General features: G+C 41.7%; 1 pseudogene; it reads left to right on the top strand.

Moving 5' to 3' along the window:
• Positions 1–17,761, top strand: part of LOC128704526 (uncharacterized) — a 106,233-nt pseudogene that overhangs the window by 11,963 nt on the left and 76,509 nt on the right.

The following is a 17,761-nucleotide window of genomic DNA, read 5'->3' as shown; positions in this document are numbered from 1 at the left end:
AGAGCAAAACATTGTCACAATAAAATGCCACTTTAATTATATCTGTGTCCATTTACTAAATATTAATCTTGACTCTTATGATGTACATTTTACAGAGATGGTAAATGATGTACTGTAGCATATAATAGGTTAGGTTATTTAAAAATGTACAAGTGATAGTGTATATCATTTTACAGACTGGAGATATAACAAGAATTCAACGCAGGGAGCAGATAACCTGATTCATCGTTGTATCGTGCGCTGGCTGGGTGACTCTCCTTCCCCACACTGTATGGACCTGCATCTGTAGCTTACATATTTAAGTAAGTCAGCTTGTTGTCCTCCTTCAGTTATTTTTTGTTTATTTTTTTATTAACACATCGGCCGATTCCCACCAAGGCAGGGTGGCCCGAAAAAAAGAAAAACTTTCATCATCATCATTCACTCCATCACTGTCTTGCCAGAGGGGTGCTTTACACTACAGTTACAAAACTGCAACATTAACACCCCTCCTCCTTCAGACTGTAGACACTGTACTTCCCATCTCCAGGACTCTTTTCCGGCCTGCTGGTTTCTCTGAATCCCTTCATAAATGTTACTTTGCTCACACTCCAACAGCACATCAAGTATTAAAAACCATTTGTCTCCAGTCACTCCTATCAAATACGCGCGTGCATGCTTGCTGGAAGTCCAAATCCCTCGCACACAAAACCTCCTTTAACCCCTCCCTCCAACCCTTCCTAGGCCGACCCCTACCCCGCCTTCCCTCCACTACAGATTTATACACTCTCGAAGTCATTCTGTTTTGTTCCATTCTCTCTACATGTCTGAACCGCCTCAACATCCTCTCCTCAGCCCTCTGGATAATAGTTTTGGTAATCCCGCACCTTCTCCTAATTTCCGAACTATGAATTCTCTGCATTATATTCACACCACACATTGCCCTCAGACATGACATCTCCACTGCCTCTAGCCTTCTCCTCATTGCAACATTCATCACCCATGCTTCACACCCATGCAAGAGTGTTGGTACAAACTTTCTCTCATACATTCCCCTTTTTGTTGTGTACGAATGGTATATAATACCGACAAGATGAGAGTAAGACACATGTGCAACATCTGGGTATCTTTATTGTAGACGTTTCGCCATCCAGTGGCTTTATCAATACAAATTCCAGGACATAACTTGAAGACAGTAGAACTATGTACAGAAGATGAGGTAATCAGTCCCTCAACCTAGGAGTAGGTGCGAACAGCACCATAGTCGTGGAGATTCAGAATCTCCACGACTATGGTGCTGTTCGCACCTACTCCTAGGTTGAGGGACTGATTACCTCATCTTCTGTACATAGTTCTACTGTCTTCAAGTTATGTCCTGGAATTTGTATTGATAAAGCCACTGGATGGCGAAACGTCTACAATAAAGATACCCAGATGTTGCACATGTGTCTTACTCTCATTCCCCTTTTTGCTTCCATGGACAATGTTTTTTGTCTCCACAGACTCCTAAGTGCACCACTCACCATTTTCCCCTCATCAATTCTGTTGTGATTCACCCCATCTGCTGACATGTCCACTCCTTAATATCTGAATACATTCACCCATCCTCCATTCTCTCTCCCTCCAATCTGATATCCAGTCTTTTGTCACTTAATCATTTTGTTATCCTCATAACCTTACTCTTTCCTATATTCACTTTTAATTTTCTTCTTTTATTTACCCTACCAAATTTATCCACCAACCTCTGCAACTTCTCTTCAGAATCTCCCAAAAGCACTGTGTCATCAGCAAAGAGCAACTGGTTAGGCTCCAGGCTACTGCAGTACAGGAGGGCTCCACTTAAACAACAGGTTAGGTTCCAGGCTACTGCAGTACAGGAGGGCCCCACTTATACAACAGGTTAGGTTCCAGGCTACTGCAGTACAGGAGGGGCCCACTTACACAACAGGTTAGGTTCCAGGCTACTGCAGTACAGGAGGCCCCCACTTATACAGCAGGTTAGGTTCCAGGCTACTGCAGTACAGGAGGGCCCCACTTATACAGCAAGTTAGGTTTGAGGCTACTGCAGTACAGGAGGGCCCCACTTATACAGCAGGTTACATTCCAGGCTACTGCAGTACAGGAGGGCCCCACTTATACAGCAGGTTAGATTCCAGGCTACTGCAGTACAGGAGGGCCCCACTTATACAGCAGGTTACATTCCAGGCTACTGCAGTACAGGGGGGCCCCACTTATACAACAGGTTAGGCTCCAGGCTACTGCAGTACAGGAGGGCTCCACTTAAACAACAGGTTAGGTTCCAGGCTACTGCAGTACAGGAGGGCCCCACTTATACAACAGGTTAGGTTCCAGGCTACTGCAGTACAGGAGGGGCCCACTTATAGAAAAGGTTAGGTTCCAGGTTACTGCAGTACAGAAGAGCCCACTTATACAGCAGGTTAGGTTCCAGGCTACTGCAGTACAGGAGAGCCCCACTTATATAACAGGTTAGGTTCCAGGCTACTGCAGTACAGGAGGGCCCCACTTATACAACAGGTTAGGTTCCAGGCTACTGCAGTACAGGAGGGGCCCACTTATAGAAAAGGTTAGGTTCCAGGTTACTACAGTACAGAAGAGCCCACTTATACAGCAGGTTAGGTTCCAGGCTACTGCAATACAGGAGAGCCCACTTATACAGCAGGTTAGGTTCCAGGCTACTGCAGTACAGGAGGGGCTCACTTATAGAAAAGGTTAGGTTCCAGGTTACTACAGTACAGAAGAGCCCACTTATACAGCAGGTTAGGTTCCAGACTACTGCAGTACAGGAAGGCCCACTTATACAAGAGATTAGGTTCCAGGCTACTGCAGTACAGGAGAGCCCCACTTATACAACACGTTAGGTTCCAGACTACTGCAGTACAGGAGAGCCCCACTTATACAACACGTTAGGTTCCAGACTACTGCAGTACAGGAGAGCCCCACTTATACAACACGTTAGGTTCCAGACTACTGCAGTACAGGACGGGCTCACTTATACAACACGTTAGGTTCCAGACTACTGCAGTACAGGAAGGCCCCACTTATACAACAGGTTAGGTTCCAGACTACTGCAGTACAGGAAGGCCCCACTTATACAACAGGTTAGGTTCCAAACTACTGCAGTACAGGAGAGCCCCACTTATACAACACGTTAGGTTCCAGACTACTGCAGTACAGGACGGGCTCACTTATACAACACGTTAGGTTCCAGACTACTGCAGTACAGGAAGGCCCCACTTATACAACAGGTTAGGTTCCAGACTACTGCAGTACAGGAAGGCCCCACTTATACAACAGGTTAGGTTCCAAACTACTGCAGTACAGGAGGGCCTCACTTATACAACAGGTTAGGTTCCAGATTACTGCAGTACAGGAGGGGCCCACTTATACAACAGGTTAGGTTCCAGACTACTGCAGTACAGGAAGGCCCACTTATACAACAGGTTAGGTTCCAGACTACTGCAGTACAGGAAGGCCCACTTATACAACAGGTTAGGTTCCAGACTACTGCAGTGTACTATATTAGGTAGAATACCTACTTTAGTGCTTTTTCCACTTTTTTTTTTTTTTTTTTTTTTGTTTTACATTTTTCTGATGTAAGATGCTTGGAAAATTCTCTCTATTAGTTCATTATGTTGAAACTTGACTGTATGTCAGAAATGTTCTCAACATGAGCCTCTGGTAAGACCCTTCTGTTTTTTCTTGTTTTTTTTCTAAAGGAGAATAATAAGTCAAAATATTGTGGCTGAAACAATATGCCAGTAACCTGCACTTAGTGGAGGAGCCTTATTACTAAGCTTCGATCGCTTCTTCATTGTTGACAATGATGCAGGATGGACCATCATAATGTTTCTCTCCTGTATGTGACCTTTTTCTATAATTTTTTTTTTAAATTTGGCTCTGATGAAAGATCCCCAAAAATTCTGAAATGCTTTTGCCAACCATTTTTCCATTTCTAATAGATGCTTTGAAATTTTGCTTTCACTTGTCTTGTCAGATCTTGTCATAGTGGTTGTTATGTTACAGCATGCATCGTGGCCAGCAGAAGTGAGGGAGAGAATCTACCTCAAAACAGTCACAGCATCACCTTCCCACCAGGACAAGATGCATCAGCATGGAGGAAACTCTACAAGCCTTGTTCATCCCAGAGACTCTTCATGCCCGTACGTACTCTTCACCACTCTGAAGGAGGGGTGTTAATGTTGCAGTTTAAAAACTGTAGTGCAAAGCACCCTTCTGGCAAGACAGTGATGGAGTGAATGATGGTGAAAGTTTTTCTTTTTCGGGCCACCCTGCCTTGGTGGGAATCGGCCAGTGTGATAATAAAAAAAAAAAATATTTTGGGCAAGCTTAAGCCTGACTTAATACTACAGTAGCAACAATTATTATTTGCTTATATTCATGATCAAAAAGGGTATACAAAAAACAAATTAAGGCATTACGACTGAGGTTGGATTGACGTTCTGTATTTTGTCTCATGAACAGGTAAAATGACAGGTGTGTCTTGTGTACTTTGTCTCATGAACAGGTAAAATGACAGGTGTGTCTTGTGTACTTTGTCTCATGAACAGGTAAAATGACAGGTGTGTCTTGTGTACTTTGTCTCATGAACAGGTAAAATGACAGGTGTGTCTTGTGTACTTTGTCTCATGAACAGGTAAAATGACAGGTGTGTCTTGTGTACTTTGTCTCATGAACAGGTAAAATGACAGGTTTGTGTTGAAAACCTCTGCTTACATTCACTATACACATCATTTTCTAGCTAGGAAGCCTGGTCTGAGACTGGCCATGGGGAAGGTAATAACCAGAACCATTAAAAGATTTGTTCCCCCTTGGCATCAGACCTGATTACCTTCCATTCTCTAAGGTCCATATGACCCATGCAGGTTAAGTATATACTTTGCAATGAATGTAATAGCCTGCATGGAATAAATAAGACAGAATATAAGAATAGTACAACATAGCATAATAAATACTTTATCTGGAGGTGTTCATATACTGACTACCATTTTTACTGTTTTTGTCTCTTGTAGGATTTCCTTTGTCTTACGAATAGCATACATATATTTTGCCTCGCTGCAGAGGTCTTTTTCAGGAGTCTGCTGAAGAGGACCTCAATAACACACTAAAAATATAGGGCATTTATTATCTTTATTTTTGTGTGTGTGTTTCTTTGCATTGTGAACTACCCTCTAAGTGGATATCTTGAAGGGCTTTTGATTTAAGGAATTGAAACAGCCCTCCACTATTTTATATAAAGTCTGATTACATGCTGTTTGTCGGTTACTGAATAACCTCTGCAGGCTTAGCGATTCTCCATGGAAATAATACATGTAGCCAACTCCCAGTGGCAACAAGTTTTTAATTAAAAATGTAGCTGCAGAGGTTGGTGAACGAGTTTGGTAGGTCGTGTAAAAGAAGGAAATTAAAAGTGAATGTTTTAGTAGTACCATACCAGTTACCAGTGTCAGTAGTGACTCACTACCAACCGTCTGTGTGAATCCCTCGTTATTCACTGTTGCGGCTGACCTTTGCGTGTTTTTGAATGCCGCTCGCCCATCTCTGCTCCCTATCTTTAGACTGCCTCACGAATGACGTCTAGGAGTGAGCGGCATTCAAAAACATGCCAAGGTCAGATGCAACAGTGAATAACAAATGATTGACACAAATGGTTGGTAGTGAGTCACTACTGATACTGGTAACTGGTTACTGGTACTACTGAGAAATGTAGGAAAGAGCAAAGCGATAAGGATAACAAAAATTTAGGCAATGAATAAGTGGATATTAGATTGGAGGGAAAGAGTTTAGATGAGGAGGTGAATGTCTTCAGATATTTGGGAGTGGACTCATTAGCAGAAGACGACGTGAATTGTAGAACTGACGATGGGAAAAGGGCGAGGAGTGTGTGGAGACAAAGAACTTTGTACGTGGAAGCAAAGAGGGAAATGTATGAGGGTATTGTTATACCCACACTCATATATGGGTGTGAAGCATGGGTCGTGAATGCAAGGAGAAGGGTGGAGATGTCATATCTGAGGGCAATGTGTGGTGAATATAATGCAGAGAATCTGTAGTTTGGGGATTAAAATGAGGTGTGGGGTTACTAAAAGTTTTATTCAGTGGTCAGAGAAGGGGTTGTTGAGGTGCCTTAGACATTTAGAGAGACTGGAAGAAAATGGAATGACTTTGAGGGCATATAAATCTGCAGTGGAAAGAAGGTGGGGGTAGGGGTTGGCCTAGGAAAGGTCGGAGGGAGGGGGTTAGGAGGTTTTTGTGTGCGAGGGGCTTGGACTTGCACCAAGCACGTGCGAGCGTGCTAGATAGGAGCAATTGGAGACGAATGGTTTTTATGATTTGACTTGTCGTTGGAATGTGATGAAAGTAGTATCATTTATGAAGGGATTCAGTAAAACCAGTTAGCTGGACTCGAGTCCTGGAGGTGGGAAATGCAGTGTCTGCACTCTGAAGGAGGAGTGTTGATATGTTGCAGTTTTTTAACTGTAGGGAAGGCATGCCTCTGGCAAGACAGACAGCGATGGAGTGAACGACGACGAGAGTGTTTCTTCGTTGTCGGGTCGCCCAGCCTTGTGGGAAACGACCGATGTGTTAATACAAAAAAAAAAACTTATTATAGAATCCTCCCTCCATAAGTCACGTGTGTAGTAACAGGCGACTACAATGCCAGGAGCAAGGAAGGGACTAGTAACCATTTCTTCTGTATATATTTGTAAATGTAAAAAGAAATGTTCTTGTTTTTTCTTTTTAGGTTGCCTTACCTTGGTGGGAGACGACTGGTATAAAAAAAAAATATTAAAGCTTGTCTATATACAGTGGACCCCCGGTTAACGATATTTTTTCACTCCAGAAGTATGTTCAGGTGCCAGTACTGACCGAATTTGTTCCCATAAGAAATATTGTGAAGTAGATTAGTCCATTTCAGACCCCCAAACATACACGTACAAACGCACTTACATAAATACACTTACATAATTGGTCGCATTCGGAGGTAATCGTTATGCGGGGGTCCACTGTATATATATGTATATTTTTTCAACAAGTCGGCCATCTCCCCCCCCCACACACACATATATATATCTTTCTCTTTCTTTCTTGTTCTGCTTTCAACACACCGGCCGTATCCCATCGAGGCGGAGTGGCCCAAAAGGAAAAAACGAAAGTTTCTCCTTTTACATTTAGTAATATATACGGGAGAAGGGGTTACTAGCCCCTTGCTCCCGGCATTTTAGTTGCCTCTTACAACATGCACGACTTACGGAGGAAGAATTCTGTTCCACTTCCCCATGGAGATAAAAGGAAATAAATAAGAACAAGAACTAGTAAGAAAAATGGAAGAAAACCCAGAGGGGTGTGTATATATATATGCTTGTACATGTATGTGTAGTGTGACCTAAGTGTAAGTAGAAGTAGCAAGACGTACCTGAAATCTTGCATGTTTATGAAACAGAAAAATGGACACCAGCAATCCCACCATCATGTAAAACAATTACAGGTTTCCGTTTCACACTCACTTGGCAGGACGGTAGTACCTCCCTGGGCGGTTGCTGCCTACCAACCTACTACCTATTTTCATTGCCCATTTAATATATGATAGTATAGACATGTTGTCAGGGTTTTATATGCATTTGAAAGTAAAAAAAAAAAAAGGACTATGGTTTTACAGATATTTTTGTTTTACAGCAGTAGCCTGGAACCTAACCTGATGTATAAGTGGGGCTGTCTGGTACTTGACAGAGTGAATGTCTATCCAAACCATAACTCCCCCACCTGTCCATTGAAACATAAAATCCAGTTTATATAACATTTGAATTTTTGCTCTCATTGAAAAATTACTGTTCTGTAAAATGTTAATTATAGATGTTGTAGTTTGTCAGATTCACATTTTTTTCAGACAAGTTGTACGTTTATGGATGCGAATACAATCTTGGTCACGACTAATGCACGTACACGAGCGTATGCAAGGCAGCAGAGAAGCGAGGCATCTTCTTTCTTCACGGTAACCGCGGCACTTTCCACAGCGTCAAGCAGCCAGCCAGCCAGCTTCAGGGGTGTTTATCAAGCTTGGGAAGAGGTGAGAAGAAACCAGAAATATCAAGTATTTTTTTGTATTTCTACAGGTAATAAGCACTTTGACCTTACAAGTCTGGTGTATACACCTACCATCCGACTTACGACCGAGTTTGGTTCTGAGAAACCGGTCGTAAGTCGAAATGGTCGTAAGTCGAACTTTACTACTGAATATCAACAAAACATTTTTGTAATGACTTTATTTTATTGTTTTATTTTGGTATTTCATGTTTTACTTTACTTTTTATGCTGTTAGTACTGTATTTTATACTGTAAGGTTTTGGATAAACACTGTGTACAACACAAATAGTGGTTTATTTCCCAGAAATTTGGCATAAAAAACACGGTTGTAAGTCGAGTGGTCGTAAGTCGAGCAGGTCGTAAGTCGGACGGTAGGTGTATTTTTAATACAGCTTCTCCTCAATTAACGACCGAGTAACGGCAAAGTCAAGGGCCCAAGACCCTGTCGGTAAACGATTTGTCCCCAATCGAGGAATCGCCCCTCACTGACACTTGAAAAATGTCACTGCCCAAAATTGAAATGTCCAGTTTTACGTTTGCCGGGAAATTCCTCTCAATCCGTTTTTATTGACGGTAATACAATGCGAAATAGGTCGACGATTTACATACTTCCAAGATATTCCAGGAGATGTGTGTATGGCCAATTGCGTGGGAAAATAATTTATTTGAGAAAAATGCACTTTTTCAGTCTTTGCATAGGGTAAGAGTGAGTTTGTATTGCAACCCTCGAGGTGTGTAATGTTTTTTGTTATGGTGAATGTTATTTTGTTTTTATCCTGGTTTTCTAACCTTCAATACCTCTCTATGTAATGACAGTTTTTATTCATTTGGATGTCTTTATCATGCTTGTAAATTATTTATGTTATACCTATGATGGGTAGATAATGTTTATCGATGATAATAGTATAATTATACAATATTTTATAGTGCTGTGAGCTTACACATTTGTACATGATGGTGAAGCATGAGTTACTGAGAGAAATTGCTGGTGCCTTGTCCCTCTCTCTCTCATGGAGCCTAGCATGCCCTCTAATACTTCTCCACACATGTCAGTTTTTATTCATTCGGGCGTCTCTATCACTCTTCCGTTGCCCAGTTATTACGGCTGGAAATCCCGTCGATGGTTTCACTGCCTCTTTCACTCTATCTCTATCCTTCAAGATAGTGGGAATGGTAGAATGTCCCAGCTTCAAGTCATTGGCTATCACTTGTAATTTCTAACCAGCTTCATACTCGTCTATAATCTTCATTTTCACCTCGAGCTCGAGAGTCTTTGTTTCTTGGCACTTGCTTGAGGTGAAGTCAAGATGTTCTTTTTTGCTGACATCTTGTATTATGGGATGCATATAAAGTGGACTTTTGTACAAGTATGTGTAGTCTTGGAGACAGTGAAAGCTAATGTACGGAGTGGCTGTAGGAAGGAGACCGAGATATTTGACACCGAGACGCTGCACTGCCCGTTTCCACATCCCAAGTTCTCGTATGGCTTAAAATCCTCATAATAATAATAAAATAATGCTACAGTGTACTACTAATAATATTAGTGATAATCATAAAAATATTAATTGCTGAGGAGTGGTTTTAATGTCATACATATTTTGTACAGGTTTGGTAGCTCACATTTAAATCACTCCAGAGTGATTATTAATGTTTTTTTTTTTTCAACAAGTCGGCCGTCTCCCACTGAGACAGGGCGACCCAAAAGAGAAAGAAAATCCACAAAAAAGAAAATATTTTGATCATCATTCAACACTGAGCTCACTCACACATAATCACTGTTTTTGCAGAGGTGCTCAGAATACAACAGCTTAGAAGCATATATGTATAAAGATACACAACATATCCCTCCAAACTGCTAATATCCCAAACCACCTGTCCTTTAAAGTGCAGGCATTGTACTTGCCCTTTCCAGGACTCAAGTCTGGCTATATAAAAACAACCGGTTACCCCAAATCCCTTCAGTAAATATTACCCTGCTCGCACTATAACAAACAGCTCGTCAGGTTCCAAGTACCATTCATCTCCATTCACTCGTGTCTAACACGCCCACGCACGCTCACCGGAAGTCCAAGCCCCTCGCCCAGAAAGCCTCCTTTACCCCCCTCCCTCCAACCTTTTCGAGGACGACCTCTACCATGCCTTCCTTCTCCTACAGATTTATATGCTCTCCATGTCATTCTACTTTGAAGCATTCTCCCTAAATGACCAAACCACCTTAACAATCCTTCTTCAGCCCTCTGAGTAATACTTTTATTAACTCCACACTTTGTCGTAATTTCCACACTCTGAATTTTCTGCATAATATTCACACCACACATTACTTTTAGACAGGACATGTCGACTGCCTCCAACTGCCTCCTCGCTGCAGCATTTACAACCCAAGCTTCACACCCATATAAGAGTGTTGGTACTACACACTATAATTTCATACAGTCCCTTCTTTGCCTCCGTCGATGACATTTTTTGTCTCCACGTACTCGTCGGTGCACCACTCGCCTTTTTTCGTTTATCAATTCTACGATTAACCTCATCATTCCTAAATTCATGCGCTAATGTGTCAACTCCCAAATATCTGAAAAGATTCACTTCTTCCATACTCCTCCCCAATTTAACGTCCAATTTTTCTTCATGTAAATCATTTGATGCCCTCATTACTTTACTTTGCTGGTAACGAGGTTATTTGGTGGACTGTAAGCGGGGTGTGAATGATACACTTCTTCGGAGGCTGATTACTTTATTGTTAAGTCGTAGTGGGTTACACAGGCTTGTGTGTGTGTGCCCATGGCCCGGGAGGGCCATGCCCACGAGAGAGAGCTGGGAGTACCTGTATCTTCCTGCTAGGCCGCTGTGTGAGTGAGGGAGAGGCATGGGCCGGCAGGCTGGCGTGCCTACCTAGAGGCCTGGCTACAGAGGGCAGCACCTGAGTGGCGCGAAATATGAACTAAGCTGGCAGACAGCATGGGCTGTCTGTGCAGACAGTACAGGCTGTCTACACTGGTGTCTTTTTCTGTCTCATAAACATGCTAGATAACAGGGATATCTTGCTACTCCAACTTACACTTTGGTCACACTTCACAGACATGCACATGCATATATATATACTACATACATCTAGGTTTTTCTCCTTTTTCTACATAGCTCTTGTTCTTCTTTATTTCTTCTATTGTATATGGGGAAGTGGAAAAGAATCTTTCCTCCGTAATCCATGCGTGTCGTATGAGGCGACTAAAATGCTGGGAGCAATGGGCTAGTAACCCCTTCTCCTGTAGACATTTACTAAAAAAGAGAAGAAGAAAAACTTTATAAAACTGGGATGCTTGAATGTGCATGGATGTAATGCAGATGACAAGAAACAGATGATTGCTGATGTTATGAATGAAAAGAAGTTGGATGTCCTGGCCCTAAGCGAAACAAAGCTGAAGGGGGTAGGGGAGTTTCGGTGGGGGGAAATAAATGGGATTAAATCTGGAGTATCTGAGAGAGTTAGAGCAAAGGAAGGGGTAGCAGTAATGTTAAATGATCAGTTATGGAAGGAGAAAAGAGAATATGAATGTGTAAATGCAAGAATTATGTGGATTAAAGTAAAGGTTGGATGCGAGAAGTGGGTCATAATAAGCGTGTATGCACCTGGAGAAGAGAGGAATGCAGAGGAGAGAGAGAGATTTTGGGAGATGTTAAGTGAATGTATAGGAGCCTTTGAACCAAGTGAGAGAGTAATTATGGTAGGGGACCTGAATGCTAAAGTAGGAGAAACTTTTAGAGAGGGTGTGGTAGGTAAGTTTGGGGTGCCAGGTGTAAATGATAATGGGAGCCCTTTGATTGAACTTTGTATAGAAAGGGGTTTAGTTATAGGTAATACATATTTTAAGAAAAAGAGGATAAATAAGTATACAAGATATGATGTAGGGCAAAATGACAGTAGTTTGTTGGATTATGTATTGGTAGATAAAAGACTGTTGAGTAGACTTCAGGATGTACATGTTTATAGAGGGGCCACAGATATATCAGATCACTTTCTAGTTGTAGTTACACTGAGAGTAAAAGGTAGATGGGATACAAGGAGAATAGAAGCATCAGGGAAGAGAGAGGTGAAGGTTTATAAACTAAAAGAGGAGGCAGTTAGGGTAAGATATAAACAGCTATTGGAGGATAGATGGGCTAATGAGAGCATAGGCAATGGGGTCGAAGAGGTATGGGGTAGGTTTAAAAATGTAGTGTTAGAGTGTTCAGCAGAAGTTTGTGGTTACAGGAGGGTGGGTGCGGGAGGGAAGAGGAGTGATTGGTGGAATGATGATGTAAAGAGAGTAGTAAGGGAGAAAAAGTTAGCATATGAGAAGTTTTTACAAAGTAGAAGTGATGCAAGGAGGGAAGAGTATATAGAGAAAAAGAGAGAGGTTAAGAGAGTGGTGAAGCAATGTAAAAAGAGAGCAAATGAGAGAGTGGGTGAGATGTTATCAACAAATTTTGTTGAAAATAAGAAAAAGTTTTGGAGTGAGATTAACAAGTTAAGGAAGCCTAGAGAACAAATGGATTTGTCAGTTAAAAATAGGAGAGGAGAGTTATTAAATGGAGAGTTAGAGGTATTGGGATAATGGAGGGAATATTTTGAGGAATTGTTAAATGTTGATGAAGATAGGGAAGCTGTGATTTCGTGTATAGGGCAAGGAGGAATAACATCTTGTAGGAGTGAGGAAGAGCCAGTTGTGAGTGTGGGGGAAGTTTGTGAGGCAGTAGGTAAAATGAAAGGGGGTAAGGCAGCCGGGATTGATGGGATAAAGATAGAAATGTTAAAAGCAGGTGGGGATATAGTTTTGGAGTGGTTGGTGCAATTATTTAATAAATGTATGGAAGAGGGTAAGGTACCTAGGGATTGGCAGAGAGCATACATAGTTCCTTTGTATAAAGGCAAAGGGGACAAAAGAGAGTGCAAAAATTATAGGGGGATAAGTGTGTTGAGTATACCTGGTAAAGTGTATGGTAGAGTTATTATTGAAAGAATTAAAAGTAAGACTGAGAATAGGATAGCAGATGAGCAAGGAGGTTTTAGGAAAGGTAGGGGGTGTGTGGACCAGGTGTTTACAGTGAAACATATAAGTGAACAGTATTTAGATAAGGCTAAAGAGGTCTTTGTGGCATTTATGGATTTGGAAAAGGCGTATGACAGGGTGGATAGGGAGGCAATGTGGCAGATGTTGCAGGTGTATGGTGTAGGAGGTAGGTTACTGAAAGCAGTGAAGAGTTTTTACGAGGATAGTGAGGCTCAAGTTAAAGTACATAGGAAAGAGGGAAATTATTTCCCAGTAAAAGTAGGCCTTAGACAAGGATGTGTGATGTCACCGTGGTTGTTTAATATATTTATAGATGGGGTTGTAAGAGAAGTAAATGCGAGGGTCTTGACAAGAGGCGTGGAGTTAAAAGATAAAGAATCACACATAAAGTGGGAGTTGTCACAGCTGCTCTTTGCTGATGACACTGTGCTCTTGGGAGATTCTGAAGAGAAGTTGCAGAGATTGGTGGATGAATTTGGTAGGGTGTGCAAAAGAAGAAAATTAAAAGTGAATACTACAGGAAAGAGTAAGGTTATGAGGATAACAAAAATATTAGGTGATGAAAGATTGGATATCAGATTGGAGGGATAGAGTATGGAGGAAGTGAATGTATTCAGATATTTGGGAGTGGACGTGTCAGCAGATGGGTCTATGAAGGATGAGGTGAATCAGAATTGATGAGGGGAAAAGGGTGAGTGGTGCACTTAGGAGTCTGTGGGGAGAAAGAACTTTGTCCTTGGAGGCAAAGAGGGGAATGTATGAGAGTATAGTTTTACCAACACTCTTATATGGGTGTGAAGCATGGGTGATGAATGTTGCAGCGAGGAGAAGGCTGGAGGCAGTGGAGATGTCATGTCTGAGGGCAATGTGTGGTGTGAATATAATGCAGAGAATTCGTAGTTTGGAAGTTAGGAGGAGGTGCGGGATTACCAAAACTGTTGTCCAGAGGGCTGAGGAAGGGTTGTTGAGGTGGTTCGGACATGTAGAGAGAATGGAGCGAAACAGAATGACTTGAAGAGTTTATCAGTCTGTAGTGGAAGGAAGGCGGGGTAAGGGTCGGCCTAGGAAAGGTTGGAGGGAGGGGGTAAAGGAGGTTTTGTGTGCGAGGGGCTTGGACTTCCAGCAGGCGTGCGTGAGCGTGTTTGATAGGAGTGAATGGAGACGAATGGTTTTTAATACTTGACGTGATGTTGGAGTGTGAGCAAAGTAACATTTATGAAGGGGTTCAGGGAAACCGGCAGGCCGGACTTGAGTCCTGGAGATGGGAAGTACAGTGCCTGCACTCTGAAGGAGGGGTGTTAATGTTGCAGTTTAAAAACTGTAGTGTAAAGCACCCTTCTGGCAAGACAGTGATGGAGTGAATGATGGTGAAAGTTTTTCTTTTTCGGGCCACCCTGCCTTGGTGGGAATCAGCCAGTGTGATAATAAAAAAAAATAAAAAAAATTACTTTACTCTTTTCTATGTTCACTTTCAACTTTGCACCTTTACACACACTCCCAAGCCTGTCCAGTAACCTTTGCAACTTCTGTTTAGAATCTCCTATAAGCACAGTATCATTGGCAAAAAGTAACTACTATGTCAGTTCCCATTTTGTATTTGATTCCCCATAATTTAATCCCACCCCCTCTCCTGAACACCCTAGCATTTACTTGTTTTACAACCCCATCTATAAATGTATTAAAGAACCTTGGTGACATTAAACATCCCTGTCTAAGATGCACTCGACTGAAGAACTGAAGAAGCCTACTGTGTAGGCAAAACGTTTCGGAATAAAGTTGCCTAACTGTTGCCTATGTGTCTTACATACCAACCTGTCGGTATTGTATACCATTTTGATATTCACTCATACAAGGAAAGTGGTGTATGTAGATGACATCTTTGCTCTTTGGCCTCATGACTGTAGCCACTGTGTGGCTTCATCAGTACAATACAAAGTGGGCCAACAGGTCTGCTGCAGTGTTCCTCTTTTCTTATGTGTCTTAAGTGGGAATCTTATTCCTTGTTTCCTTTCCTTGATGTTAATGTCCACCTCTCAGATACAGGTTTTGGTTTTTTCATGTAGCACAAGCCTATGTACAGTGGCATATACATTCACTACTGTGATAAATGGTTTGAAAACTGACAAGTTGAAGATTGAGACACTTATGCAACATATGGGAATATTTATTAAGGAAACATTTTGCTACACAATGGCTTCTTCAGTCCAATACAAAGTAGAGAGGGGCAACGTTTCACTTTCCAGGAACTTTGTCAAGCTGATGCAAACAATACATGGACACAGAGGGTATATATAGGCTTTGAGTGAGGTGTGGTACAAGTAGAGGTGGTAGTAGTTGTAATTGTTCTTATGTTCTTATACATGTGGTGGGAAAGTTTTGGGTAGGGATAGTTTTGATAAGGACCTGCCTTGTATGGTCCAGTAGGCCTTCTGCAGTGTTCCTCCATTCTTACGTTCTTACGTACCACGGTTATTTCATCATTTCGTGAATGTCAGTTCTCACCCGTTCATATATCTTGATTCACGAACATGACTGATATCACTAATAAGCAAAAGTAAAGGCAACATTTAGGCAACTTTATTTTGGAATAAAGTTGCCTATGTGTCTTATCTACCAACCTGTCGGTATTGTATACCATTTTAACATTCAAGCAAAAGTAAAGGTCAAAATGTGATAATTACCTGACCTTTTGTCTGTTTAATCCAGCCACATATACACCACCTGGACCAAACTCACTGGTGGGCGGTGCAGCAGACACAGTATGTAACGTCACTGATGACTGATCATAGTGATGCCAGGGCGATTAAGGGTTTTTCCAAAACGTCACAAATAAAATTATCGATTTATCGTAGTTTATCATACGGCATCGTTGATTTTCCCTATAATAGCCTATAGAAACAAAGGATTTTTCTCTTATGTTGCTGCAGCACTGCTTAGTATGGGCCAGTAGGCCTGCTGCAGTGTTCCTCCTTATGTTCTTAGTGTCACCTTCTTTAGAGGCTCTTTGGTTTCACTCCCTAAATGGTGTCACTGGGCCCCCCCCCCCCAACGACACATCTGTTAGTGTCGTCACGATCGGCCGAGTTTATTCATTTCATAATTAAACTGCCACGAGAGACTGAGAATTTAAACACAGATGAACACAAGAGCTAAAGTTTGTATTGTGAAGTTGTTTTGTATTTCTTGTATTTTTGTATACATTTTCTGTTGTTAGTGCTGGTGCACTTTTATCTTGTATTATGGGGTGCACGATTAAGTAGAATTTTATTGGAGTTTGCTCGATAATGAAGTCCATCACTAACCAATTTACAATGAACTTGCATTGTTATTTTTCTATTTGATTGTTTCAAGTGTTGTTGCATTTATATCTTGTAGTATGGGGCGCACAATCAAGTATGCAAATTTGTAACAGTACATAGTCTCGGAGAATTTAACAGCTAGCGTATCGAGCGGCCGTAAGAAGATCGAGACGGTCAACGTCGAGATGACCCGCCTCCCGTCTCTGCAAACCGAGTCATCGTAGGGCACGCGACACCGACTCGGACAGCCCGTCGCAACTGCGAGTCGTCAGTAAACGAGTATGTCGGCGAGCGAGGAGAGGCCATACAGCGGTTCATGCACCGTTGGACTGCGACGGCGGAACTACATAAAACGTCGTATTTTTACGGTCCATATTTTTGTGCACAATTATTAAATGTTAATTTGAATAAATTTTTTTGTAGCATTTTTAGTTGTGTTCATTTGAAGTGTGTTGAGAGGAAAGAACAAGGTGATATTTTTATTTATTTATTTTTTTTTTTTTCAAACTGGCTGTATCCCACCAAGGCAGGGTGGCCCAAAAAGAAAAACAAAAGTTTGTCTTTTTAAATTTAGTAATTTATACAGATATGGGTAATAAAATATTTAGTTAATGAAAGTTTGGATTTAATATTGGAGTGAACCATAAAATTAACAAAGGGGGGGGAAGTGGGTTGTGACAAAGGACATTTTACATGGAAGCAAAGAAGAGAATGTGTGAGAGTATAGTAGTACCAATGCTCCTATATGGGTGTGAAGCATGGATTGTAAATGTTGTAGCAAGGAGGAGACTGGGGACAGACAGTGGAAATGTTATTGTTATTGTTGTTGTGTGTGAGAGAAATGTGAGGAGTGAATATTATGCCAAGAGTTTGTAGGTCGGAGATTAGAAGGTGCGGGTTGTTAAAAGTGCAGCGGAACCTCTACTCTGGATTGCACCCACGTGCGAGTTTTTGCAGATACGAGCAGGCGCTCGGTCGATTGTTGGCTTACAGACGCGAGTGGGCCTCGGGGGAGGTTAATTGACACTGGTGAGGGGGCTCTCGCTCTCGACGTAGGGAATTGGATCTCGGTCATTTGTCGGAATACGTTATCGAAACTCGGGCAACGTACGACGAAAAGAGGCTCCTTAACGTACGCCAAAAATGAAAGAAATTGGACCGTAAATAACGGAGTTGTCAGCCATTGGCTTTCCCTTTTAGCGGTCTATTTTCGTACGGCTTTAAGGTTGTATTCACGTTTTATTTGGTCTCGTGTGATAGAATGGAAAATATAGTACAAAAATAAATTTGATTTTAATTGGTTTCACCATT

This window comes from Cherax quadricarinatus, unplaced genomic scaffold (genome assembly GCF_038502225.1).
Source record: "Cherax quadricarinatus isolate ZL_2023a unplaced genomic scaffold, ASM3850222v1 Contig448, whole genome shotgun sequence".
Classification (NCBI taxonomy): Eukaryota; Metazoa; Arthropoda; class Malacostraca; order Decapoda; family Parastacidae; genus Cherax; species Cherax quadricarinatus.
This window is presented reverse-complemented; position numbering and strand designations above follow the sequence as displayed.